The following is a 12,653-nucleotide window of genomic DNA, read 5'->3' as shown; positions in this document are numbered from 1 at the left end:
GCCCATTATTCCATTCACAGATGAGAGCAGACTCAGGAAAGCCAAGAGGCCCGCTCTGCTGGAAAGCTGTGGAGCTCAACTTCACAGCCAGTTCCCTCAAGAAGCAAAAGTGCAGATGTTCTTAGAACTGGTCCAGGCCGATCATCAAACACGGCGGTGCCCTAAGCCCCCAGCCCTAGCGCGCCACCCCCCACCACGTGGCGTCCTCCTTGCCTGGGAGCTGACCGTGGCCTGCTCTTCTCTACATTTGGCACCTGTGGGTGTGGCCATGAACCAGTAAAGAGGTCCTCCCTGCTTTTGAACTCCACGAAAGCACAATCTCAGCCTCTCTGTAGCTTGTGACCTGCTTCTCCCGTTCATCACTAGTTTGTGTGGAGACTTCGGTTCCTTCGTGCACTTTCAGGAAATGACAGCCATGGACAAACCCAGCCAAGGACCCCCTGAGCCCATATTTAAGCTGAGCTTAATTCTAAACCCTGGAGCCCCCCTCTGGCTGCCTGCAGTCTTGGGCCAGTTTTGCAGGCAGGCCACACAGGGACACACGGCTCCAGGAAGACACCGTCACACCACGGCCCCCACTGCAGGAACACTGCGTCCCCGTTGCATGACTTCCAGAAGATAACATGACTCAGATCCAGCGGTTTGGAATTAACCCGCTCAGGTCACCCAGCTAAGCGGCACAGCAAAGTCCACACTCGCGGGCAGCCTCCGGGCTGGTGACTGCTGTGGAGAGCCCATGAGCATGGGTGGAACTTCTTAGCAAACAAGGGACAGCCTGGAGTTCACCAGCGCCTTTTATTGCTACATAATGCAGGTTCGTGGCAAAGCTTGGGCTGCCCTCCCACTCCTCCTATCAAATTATTTCTTTGTCTTATGCTCATTTTGTTGATGATGTCATGACATGGCCCATCAACCCTTAATTAAAACCATGGCGGCAGTGTTCGCTTCCTTTAAACCGTGAAAGCCAGGGCTTTGGAGAGGTCCCTTCAGAGTCACAGAGGCTCAGGGGAAACAGTTGTGGCTTTCCAGAAGGAATCAAGAGGTTCTCAGAGGCGCTGGGGCGGGGAGGGACTCAGGGCACTGGGGGCTGACTGGGTCCCTCAGAATGCAAGCTTACTTGGAAATAGAGTCATCGCAGATGTCATTAGTCAGGATGAGCTCACACTGGTGTAGGGCGGATCCCTGATCGAAGATGACCGGGGTCCTTAGAGGGGGACCACCGGGGAAGACAGAGACACAAAGAGCAAGGAAGGATGGCCCTGCGGGTTTCAGCGGGAGCACGGCCCTGCCAACACCTTGATTGCAGACTTGAGAGCAGCAAGACTGGAAGTGTCTGTGGTTTCAAGACACCCAGTTTGTGTTGCTCACAAACCAATACCCTGGATCACTTTTCTGTGAATCCTCAGGGGGACCGTGGTCTCCACCTGCAGGTGAGGAAACCGACGGGCCCAGGTCACACAAGGATGACTGCGGCGCGGTGACAAGCTGGCGCGGCCATGGTTACAAGACATGTGTGCTGGAAGGGCACCAGGGTGTGAGTGGGTGTGAGCACGCCTACATGTGAGTGTGTGTATGCATGGCTGTGTGTGACAGCGTGTCGGTGTGCGTAGGTGTGAGAGTGTGCGTGTGACCGTAACGCGCAAGCAGATATAATTGTCCCCCATGAGGAAGGTGAAAGACCACGATCTTATCCCATGAACACAAGGCTTTCTCGTGTCTCTCTGGGGTAGTCATGGTCATTTTTCATTTCATTTCTTTAACTCTTTTTTAAATCAATTAATTAACATAGAGTGTATTATTAGTTTCAGAGGTAGAATTTAGTGATTCATATGCCAACAAATTAGGCAATCTGGAAGACATGGATGCATTCCTAGAAACATATAAACTACCAAAACTGAAACAGAAATTCTGAACAGACAGACCCATCACCAGCAAAGGAGTTGAATCTGTAATCAAAAATTTCCCAAAAAAACAAGAGTCCAGGGCCAGATAGCTTCCCAGGGGAATTCTACCAAACATTTAAAGAATTAATACCTATTCTTCTGAAGCTGTTTCAAAAAACAGAAATGGAAGGAAAACTTCTCAACTCATTCTATGAGGCCAGCATTACCTTGATCCCCAAACCAGACAAAGACCCCACCAAAAAGGAGAACTACAGAGCAGTATCCCTGATGAACATGGATATGCCAACACTCTCACCAAGATACCAGCCAATAGGATCCAACGGTCCATTAAAAGGATTATTCATCACGACCAAGCGGGATTTATCCCTGGGCTGCGAGGCTGGTCCAACGTCCGCAGATCAATCCACGGGATAGACCACATTAATAAAGGAAAGGACAGGAACCATATGATCCTCTCATTTTAAAAACTCCTCGTGGAATAGTCTCCTTTTCCTTCTCATTGCCTTTTTTGCTATTGTGGTAACATACATGTGTCATAAAATTTACCTTTCTGACCACCTGAAGCCGCGCCATTCGGTGGCACCAAACCCATTCAGAAAGTGTGCAGCCACCACCTTGGCCCCGTCCCATCTTCATGCCCCAAGGGGAGCCTGTGCCCTGCAGCAGCCACCCCACCCCTTCCCCAGCGCTTGGTATCTGCTCATCCCCGTTCCCTGGGTCTCCACAGACTGAGAGGGACCGGGGCGGCGGGAGGCGGGGAGGGAGCTCTAGGAGGAAGGTGACTCACTTTCTACCATCGTCCGCTGTTCATTGCTGAAGTGGCCGAGCAGATCAGGGCCAGGTGATCACTAAGGACTTCCCCATCCGGCACCTGCTCCAGCTCGGGGCCATGATCTCTGGGAGCAGTCATGCTTGCTCAACGAGCTCAGACCCCAGGACAGTCCCGGGGTGGGGGTGGGGGGGTGGTGAACTCATCCTTACCCACGACACACTCACCGTGTCAGAGGTCAGAGGGCATGGCATGGGATTTAAAGCAATCAGCAGCTCACAATTCTACAGACAACGATCTGCCATGCAGGTTGAAAGGCCGACAGGGACGGAACCCAGCAGCCACAAACATCTGCTGACGCGTCATCTTTTAGAAACGCACAAACGGAATAAAACAGCGTGTCTCATGACTGGTGACATTCTTGTAACTTGGCTTAGTTATACGAATCCAGCAAGGGTAGATTTCAAGGATGTCAGTGCACTTGGTGATTTAAGATGAATGGAGCCAGTTTAGGGAAGAAAGAAAATAGCACGTTTTAAACACCACAACCCTAAAAATTCTTGTCCCAGGAAATCAGTGACCTCTGTGGATGGGCAGCTGGAACACAGGGTCACTCTGAGACGCAGAATGAGAACAACGTCTCTGTTACAAAGAAAGCATGGGCGTAAGGGAATACCAATTGGTAACAATTAGAGACGGATCAGATAGGTGGGGGAAAGTTCAGATCTCCTCTGGGGTATATTTATATATCCTCCCCAGAGCAAAAGGCTCGTTAACCTGTGACTGGCTATCGGCTTCCCCCATCAGTGACCTGATCCAGTCTCTCTGCAAGGAATTTCAACTGTGGATGACTTTACTCAACATTATTTGTGACTATGTCGCTGGGGACACATTTCCCCCGACTATCTGAAGCACTGCAAACCACTGCCTCCAGGAAGCAGGCAGATGCTGTGGACTCGTGAAGTAGATTGGGGGCAGACAATAAGGGGTGGTGGGGACTGTGGCAAACCGTCAGCCCAGACCTTGCCCAAAGTGACAGTCATGGCTGGGCTCCAGAGCTTCATTCCCAGATGGGAACACTGACCCTGTGTGGCCAGATCTGCTGAGTTTATCCAGAGCGACAGGATAGCTGCATTTATATGTGAAATGTCCCATTTTTAAAGCAGTGTGGGCCAACAAAATAAGCCTGTTGTGGCTGAAGGCGCCTGCGCTAAAGTCACAGGGAATGACAGTGATTTCTCGCTATGCATTGACCACAGCCTCCCTTCTCCCACGAAAGGGTGGCCTTTGGCACCAGGCAAGATACTGTGGTCTGCCCAGTGCCTTCCTGCTAGGCCAGACAGCATCCCACCCCTGCGCCTTTGCCCGGTCGGTGCCCCATGCCAGGAGGCCCTTCTGGACCCTCTCTAAGTGCAGGTGGAATATGGGGTCACGAGGGAGGCTGTCTTTGTGATTTGTGAGAAGTATGTTCGTGAGTGTGCATGGGGTTCAGACCTGACGACTAGCTGGCCTGCCCACTGGAGACCTGGGCATTCCCCATGCTGGCCTTTCTCCCCACCGAGTCTTTCCTCGTCCACTCACGAGTATTTACTCATGGCCCGCCATGGTCGAGACAATGTGGTCTCGCTAACTTTAGGAGGTTGATGGCTTCGACCTAAAGCACCCTTCCCAACACAGGCTCCGCCTCAGGCTGGCCCAGCAGAGCTGTCACAGTTGTGATGCTCGAACTGCGGGCCGGAGCCTCTGGGGAGGGGTCCCAGCACCTGGGCATTTATGAAGCTCCTGCAGAGATCGCTGGCTCGTTACGCTCAGGCACTTCCACAAAATCCTCAGCCCACCAGCATGTCTTCCTCAGAATGTCTCATTTTGTGTCTGCTCATTTGATACTTGGAACCAAACCAAAGTCAATTAGAGATGACCCCTTAAGGTCAGGGACCACATTTCAGCACCTCCGATGGCAAGTGGTTCAGGGAGCATTTGTGACGGGGGCTCCACTTTCAAAATGACCAGGGTTCTCAGCGTGAAGCTCTCGTTAGGAGAGAACCGTCAGCTGCCTGGTTAATAAGCTAATGGAACCTCCCTCTGGAGAGGCTCGAAACTGAAACCCACATGGATTTAGGAGGTGCAGGACTATGGCAGAGTCTGCGTGCCGTGCAGTAAGAGACAGCACTCACCAGAGTAGTCGCCGTGGCTCCGGGATGGGAACGTTCACCACTGGGCTCCAGCCATTTCTGGACACGTCAGCGCATGAGATATGGTTCACGTGAGCAAACAAAGCCAACCCAAGGAACAGGACCAGGCTTGGTGTTCAGATGTTAATCCGAGTAAGCCTCAGCGGTTGATAACCATGACGTTCTGGAAATCAGACACCGTAGATCATTACATAGTAATGTCAGGCAGGGGGTGGTGCCCTGAACCCTCCCCAGTCCCTGGGTTCAAATCCCAGAGGCTGACTGTGGTTCTAGATTTTTTTTTCTTTCTGGTGGCACACAGGGTCACCTCCACTTAAGGCCAGGGACACCTTTCAGCACGATAAAGGGCACGCTGCAAGTGGCCGGTGTCTATTTTCCAGCCATCATTTCCAGCTCACCTTGCCAAACTTGACGTTAAAGTGGGTAAAGAACTACTGAACTCTGTCCAGGATTTTTTTTTTTTTCCAGACAGTAACTGCCCATAAACCAATCAGGGTGAGCGAGTTAGGGGTGTGAACTGCAGAGTAACATACTTTTAAAAGACAAATTACACCCATCCCCGGGCACATTCTATGAAAATTGTGTGGTTAAGCAAACAAATGCAACTAGAATAGGAATATCCCATCTCCGGATGCTGGCTAACGGGTCTGTGTTGGCTGGCTTGCAGGTGGGCCTCGTGGTCACTTTGCATAAAGCAAATCTTGTTCGCCTCCTTCGCCTTATCTTTTCTCTGCCAACTTCAAAAGCTCAAGCGAGCCCTCTCCCAGAAGGGTAAAATTTCCAGGGTGACAGATGTGAAGAGCAAAGCAACTTGAGGTCAAAGGCAAAAAGAAAACAGTCTCTCATCTGATTAATGGTTTGAATTTAATTAATGGGAAAAAGCTCCAATCAGACAGCGTGTGACTTGGTCAGGCCCCAGGTCCCTTCTTGCAAAATTGCAAACGGCAAAAGGGTGGGTTGGCCTGGGACGATTGACCTTTTTGAGATGCCTGCTAGTTTTTTTGCTGGTCTAACCGGCAAGTTAAAGAGGTGTTTAAACAGGCACAATGGTGATGTTCCAACCTCGTGGTTTAAAGGGTGGCTTTAGGGTTGTAAATTCTGAGGTTTTTGAAAATGAAATAAAGTTTGGAAAATACGGCAGCAGCACATTCTCACCCTCTAACCCTATCACCCTGTGAAATGGGAGGAGCGGACTTAGAGACCTTCTAGGGAGTCTGGCTTTAACATTCTCACAGCCATAAAGGGTAAAGCAGGTAGGGATGTTGCCTTTTCAAGATTAAGTTTGGTTATTTGAAACAGGCCTCACATTTGTTCATTCATTCATTCATTCCACGAGCACCCACTGCTATTGGGGCAGCCACAGTGGGGCGGGCGTGATTCAGACAAATCCTCCCGAGAATGCACCGCAAGCCCAGGGAGGGCAGTGACTCAGCCAAGTTCACACCCAAGTGTGCAGCTGGGTCTGGATGAGCATCTTGCTTCCTGAAGCCCAGCCACCACCACCCCCTGCCCCGTTCTAAGAAATCTGCAACCCTAGGACTGCAAAATGTAATCGTTTTTAAAAAGGGTTGTATTTCAGAGGCATTTAGGATGCTGTTTCTCCACCTGGCTGCATCTTAGAATTCCCTGGAGATATTTATTAAAAAAAAAAAAGAAAGACAAAGGAAGGAGACAACTGCCCTCTCTTTAGATAGATCCAGTCAGAGTCACTTGGAGAGGGTGCTTGAGCACCAGTCCTTCTCGAGAGCTCCCTGTGAGCCTGGCGGCCACAAGGGCTCTCCTGGCCTGCGGGGCATCGCGGGTGGGTGGCTCAGTGAGCTCCAGCATGGGTTAGCTCTGGGCCAAAGACCCAGTCCCAGGCCTCTGGGCAGCAGTGGGGAGCACAGTTCTTCTGCTCTAGGGTCTACCGGTGGAACCCTGGGTCCCCTGACACCCTGCCTCTCTGTCCCCCTCCTAGCCCTGTTCTTTCCCATCTCCTGAACTGGTGGTCTTCACTGTCCTCCCCAACCCCCAAAGGCCCCTGGTGTCCCCCTTCCTCCCCAAACTTCTTTCAGACTTTCGTGCTGACCTTCCCCCCGCCCCCTCGGGCTTCTTGCTGATCAGAAAAAGCCCTCTTCGTGCCCCCTGGTTTGGACTTCCATTTCCCAACTGTTTTCAATCCTAGGACTTTACCTACATTAGGAAATGGATATCACAAAAGCACGATAGCTCCAGTTTGGGGATTCCATGTCTGAGGTTTGAAAAATAGAGTTTTCATCCTTTATCCCTGTGAATATTCAAATAGGGACCAACCCCTGTGCATTCTACATGTGATCCCATCATACAACCTTTCTACCCTTAATCACATCTTCAAACAAAAAGATGTGGCATATTTTGGCTCAAAAAAGACCCTCATAAGTATTGGATGAATGGATGGATGGATGGATGGATGGATGGATGGATGGATGTGTGGGTGGATGGATGGATGGATGGATGGATGGATGGATGGATGTGTGGGTGGATGGATGGATGGATGGATGGTGGATGGATGGATGGATGGGTGGATGGATGGATGGATGGATGGATGGATGGATGGATGTGTGGGTGGATGGATGGATGGATGGATGGATGGATGGATGGATGGATGTGTGGGTGGATGGATGGATGGATGGATGGTGGATGGATGGATGGATGGATGGATGGATGGATGGATGGATGTGTGGGTGGATGGATGGATGGATGGATGGTGGATGGATGGATGGATGGGTGGATGGATGGATAGATGGATGGATGGATGGATGGATGTGTGGGTGGATGGATGGATGGATGGATGGATGGATGGATGGATGGATGTGTGGGTGGATGGATGGATGGATGGATGGATGGATGTGTGGGTGGATGGATGGATGGATGGATGGATGGATGGATGGATGTGTGGGTGGATGGATGGATGGATGGATGGTGGATGGATGGATGGATGGGTGGATGGATGGATGGATGGATGGATGGATGGATGTGTGGGTGGATGGATGGATGGATGGATGGATGGATGTGTGGGTGGATGGATGGATGGATGGATGGATGGATGTGTGGGTGGATGGATGGATGGATGGATGGTGGATGGATGGATGGATGGGTGGATGGATGGATGGATGGATGGATGGATGGATGGATGGATGGATGTGTGGGTGGATGGATGGATGGATGGATGGATGGATGTGTGGGTGGATGGATGGATGGATGGATGGATGGATGGATGGATGTGTGGGTGGATGGATGGATGGATGGATGGTGGATGGATGGATGGATGGGTGGATGGATGGATGGATGGATGGATGGATGGATGTGTGGGTGGATGGATGGATGGATGGATGGATGGATGGATGGATGTGTGGGTGGATGGATGGATGGATGGATGGATGGATGGATGGATGTGTGGGTGGATGGATGGATGGATGGATGGTGGATGGATGGATGGATGGGTGGATGGATGGATGGATGGATGGATGGATGGATGGATGTGTGGGTGGATGGATGGATGGACGGATGGATGGATGGATGGATGTGTGGGTGGATGGATGGATGGATGGATGGATGGATGTGTGGGTGGATGGATGGATGGATGGATGGGTGGATGGATGGATGGATGGATGGTGGATGGATGGATGTGTGGGTGGATGGATGGATGGATGGATGGTGGATGGATGGATAGACATGTGGATGGACGGACAGATGGATGGATGGATACAAGAATGGATGGATGGATGGATGGACAGATGGATGCATAGTTGGATGCATGGAATGATTGCTGAGAGCCCCAATTCTGAGGGCATGTGGATCTGGATTTGAATCCTAATTGAGCCACTTACTAACTGGTGACAGGTTTCACAATGACTCTGAGCCTCAGGTAAGGAGGTTCAACTTCAGAGGGTGTTGGTGAAGTTGAAATTAGATAATCTTTGCAAGAACTCAGGAGAGTGCCTGGCCCAAAGAAAATGACTGATTTTCTAAACTGAAAACAATAGCAAGTTAAAATATCCCCTTTCCTGGCCCCGTTTTTGGAGAGAACATTGGCCCCAAGGATTAAGAATAGCTTCAAAGTTCAGTATAAATAGGGTTTAAATAATAATTTTTATACCAAAAGGATCATATTTCATATACAATTCTACAACTTCCTTTGTTCGATATATTTCACCCACACTATCTTATTCACAATGTCTTGTCCACATCATTTTACAAAGATATGTCATTTTTAGATGTTTTCATAATATTTCACCACATGAATAGTCCAGTGGACTTTGGGCTGTTTCTAATGTCTTATAATTCTAGGTTCAGTGATGATCCTTGAACACAAGGCTTCATATTCATTTTTTAGAGGGGCAGACAATTGCTGGAAGTGGAATTTCTAGATAAAATTGATAAGGGATAAGATGACAATTTAATAAAAAGTCCCAAACTAGCTTTTCCAAAATTCATTCCAATCATGCTTAAGAGGACCTGCCTCCCAACATCCCAACTAACTTGGAATATTTTGGTATTTTCAGTTTTGGACAATCTGGCAAACAAAAATTAAGTCTCCTTTTCAAATATGTGCCTGTCTTTGATTACTAATCATGGTGGGCATTTTACATGTAGATTGGCCATTTGTACAGTGTGTTTGTGAAATGCTTATTTATGTCCTACCCTTGGCTCATTTTTCTCTTTCACCTGTTTATATTTTTCATATTGATACAGAGATGTGCTTTTATCATGTGGATCTTAATCATATGTCTGCCATATGTACTGCAAATTCCCAGTTACTGAACTACCTCCCAATCTTCCATTACAGATCTCTATAAAATATAGTGTATATTACTCTTTTTTAACAGAGACCACTGAACATAATTTGACATCTTACTGATGACACATAACCTGGCCTTTCTTCATGCACTCCCAAAGTTTGTGCAATTGTTGGTCCTCTCAGTAAATGGCCTCACTTTGCCATACTTCTGATTACTTTTCTCTACTTTGTTATCATGGTATTAAAAATTATATTCTCCCCCAATATCCTAAATGTAGTTTTCTCTCTCAGCTACTGCTGGGCAATCCACCAAGTCTGTTAGAATCATGCATAAAGTAGGAGTCACTGGGCCACAGATAAGAGCCTGTGCTTCTTCCTACTCAGAAACTGAGAACCCTGTAGCAACACTTCAAAATTCTGAGTCATTTTGTATTTTCTTGCCAATCTCCATTGTTTTTCAGCTAGTTTAGGGTGCTTAGCATTTGAAACCACAGTTAGGTGAGGTGTTACTCTATCCCAGAGGCCCTTAAATAGAAGACGGTAACCATGTCCTCTTTCTCGTGGGTTGACCGACTATCAGACCTCAGACTTCATTTAGCCCATCCTTGCCCTGCCCAGACTTGGAAATCCCTCAACAGTGCCCCCAGCCAAGCGGTCCCCTAAGCCCTCTGAACAGTTCCCGTGGTGGACAGACCTTTCTTTAACCAGCTGTCATCAATCAAACAATATTTGGAATGAAATTCCCCAGAACATCCGCCCCTGGTCCCAGCTCTCCTTCTATAGCTGGCCTAGCTCTGCATGTGTCATCTCCACGGGCAGCCTGGTGATGGTTATGTAGTCTGCATAGATCTCCCTTGGTGGGCCTGCACCCCTCCCCAGCAAAAACACCCCCTTCCGCCCTAAGGGATAAACACTGGCTTTCCAAGTCCCACCGGGAATGTGGGGCCAGCCTGGGAATTCCACAACCTGAGCTGCTCTGCGCTCAATAAGGCACCAGACCCGAGGGGCGCCAAGCTCCGGGTGAGGTCATCGATGTTCCAATCCCATTTAGCCTTCCCTAAACACTGCAAGAAACCTGCCCACCAGGCAAGTCGATATTAAATGTCAGCCTGAAAGGGTTCTAAATCAAGGCAGGTTAGGTGTCTAAGCTTCTTAAATCTTGGCCGCTGCTTTGAATGCTGGCAATTGGCTCCCCTTTCCTTCAGAGAGCTTCTGATTGTTTTGGCAACGTCTTTGACTGTGATTCCAACGTCAACTCTTCTTGAACCCCCCAAAAGGAAAGAAATACGCACAAAGCAGGTATTTGTTTTTGTTCAACAATCTGGTCACTCAGAAATGAGAACTCAGGCCTGTATGCCCAGATGTTCCCTTGAGGAGGGCCTGACTCTGTCAACCACCTAGCACCAGTGGCCGCCACAGGGGTCCTGAGGCAAAAGGTCTGGCCCGTGTCATGTTCTGGCAGAGGGCAGGCTTAGCTCAGCTTGACACAGGCATATGGAGTCCCAACCCTGCGCAGGGCAGAGCAAGGCAGAGGAAGATGAAGAATACATCATTGGGGAGCTCATGTGGTTGGCCAAACCCAATGACCACCTTCCCTAGAGGTTAAAAAAAAGTTGCTGAATACCTACACTCTTGGGCAAGAATAGGAACACTTGGAGCTTTCCTTCTCTGGCTTTGTGGTATTTTCTCATCTGTCAGTGAGTGTTTGGACCAGGAAAGCCTGAAATCCCCCATCAAATCTAATGTTTTCAGAGTCAAGCGGGTTACTTGGTGGGACATGGGCACCAATCCATATCTGCTGCCTTCACTCTCCTGGTGCAAGGAGCCAGCACTGCCCACTCGGCGGTGCCCCGTGGGCCCTCAGGAGGCTGCGTGGTTTGTTGCCAGCACCAGCATGGCCATCACCATCACTACCATCAGCCATCATCATCCTCACCTGGGTTTGTGGACATTTAGTTGGAGCTAACACTCAGAATGGTTAGTGGTCCTTTTAGAGGTGACACACTCACTCCATGAACATAAGGATCATGTTTGATATTGACTATTTTGGTTTTCATCTTGACAACACCCCTTTGCCTTAAATTCCCGTCCCTCTCCATTAGCACGTGGGGGTGCACACTCTATGACTGGTGTGGAAAGTGGTGGCAGAGCAAGGTGTCTCTTCCGTCATTGCGTGGGGTGATTCTGTAAGCACAATGCAACACATAAGTACTGAAATACAGCCCGGGAAGAGACTAGTAGACCCCGTTTTGACCACATCCTGTCATCTGTCTGTGGTGTGTCCCCATTTGCTGAGTCTCCAGTGAATTTCCTGCACAATAGCGGGCAAGGGGGGAGAGTTTGAGTTTCCCTCTTTTCTAAGCCGGATGACAAATTGGGACAGAATTATATGTATAATGTTTTCCTTAATCTTCTTCTACTGCTTGCGCATCTATACAAAGACCTTTCAGACCATCATGTAGAATAAGAAAAGGAAGAAGGAAGAAATTTCACAATGTATACCTATATCAAGTTATATACCAAGTTATACACCTTAAATATATTCACTTTCTTTAAGATTTTATTTATTTATTTTAGAGAGAGAGAGTGCACGTGTGCGTGAGCCAGGAGAGGGGCAGAGTGGAGGGAGAGAGAGAGAGAGAGAATCTGAAGCAGACTCCGCGCTGAGCACAGGGTCCGACGGTGGGCCTGATCTCATGACCCTGCGATCACGACCTGAGCTGAAATCAAAAGCTGGATGCTCAACTGTCTGAACCACCCAGATACCCCAAATATACACTTTCTATATGTCAGTGATATCTCAACAAAGCTGTTAGGGAGAGAAAGGGGTAGTGAAGAGAGAACAAATCTCAGCATACCGGGTTCGCCCTTCCTTCAATGAAATACAGAATGAGAGTATTTAGAAAGAGCATTAAGAATATATCCCCAGAGTCACTGAGTAAAATCAAAGTCTTGATCACTGTCTGCACTAGAGGTCCCCAAATTCTTAGGGTGACCATATAACTGGTTGTCCAAACTGGAGCCAATTT

Source organism: Zalophus californianus, chromosome 17 (genome assembly GCF_009762305.2).
Source record: "Zalophus californianus isolate mZalCal1 chromosome 17, mZalCal1.pri.v2, whole genome shotgun sequence".
Lineage (NCBI taxonomy): Eukaryota > Metazoa > Chordata > Mammalia > Carnivora > Otariidae > Zalophus > Zalophus californianus.
The sequence above is the reverse complement of the archived record's forward strand: the minus strand, read 5'-3'. Positions refer to the sequence as shown.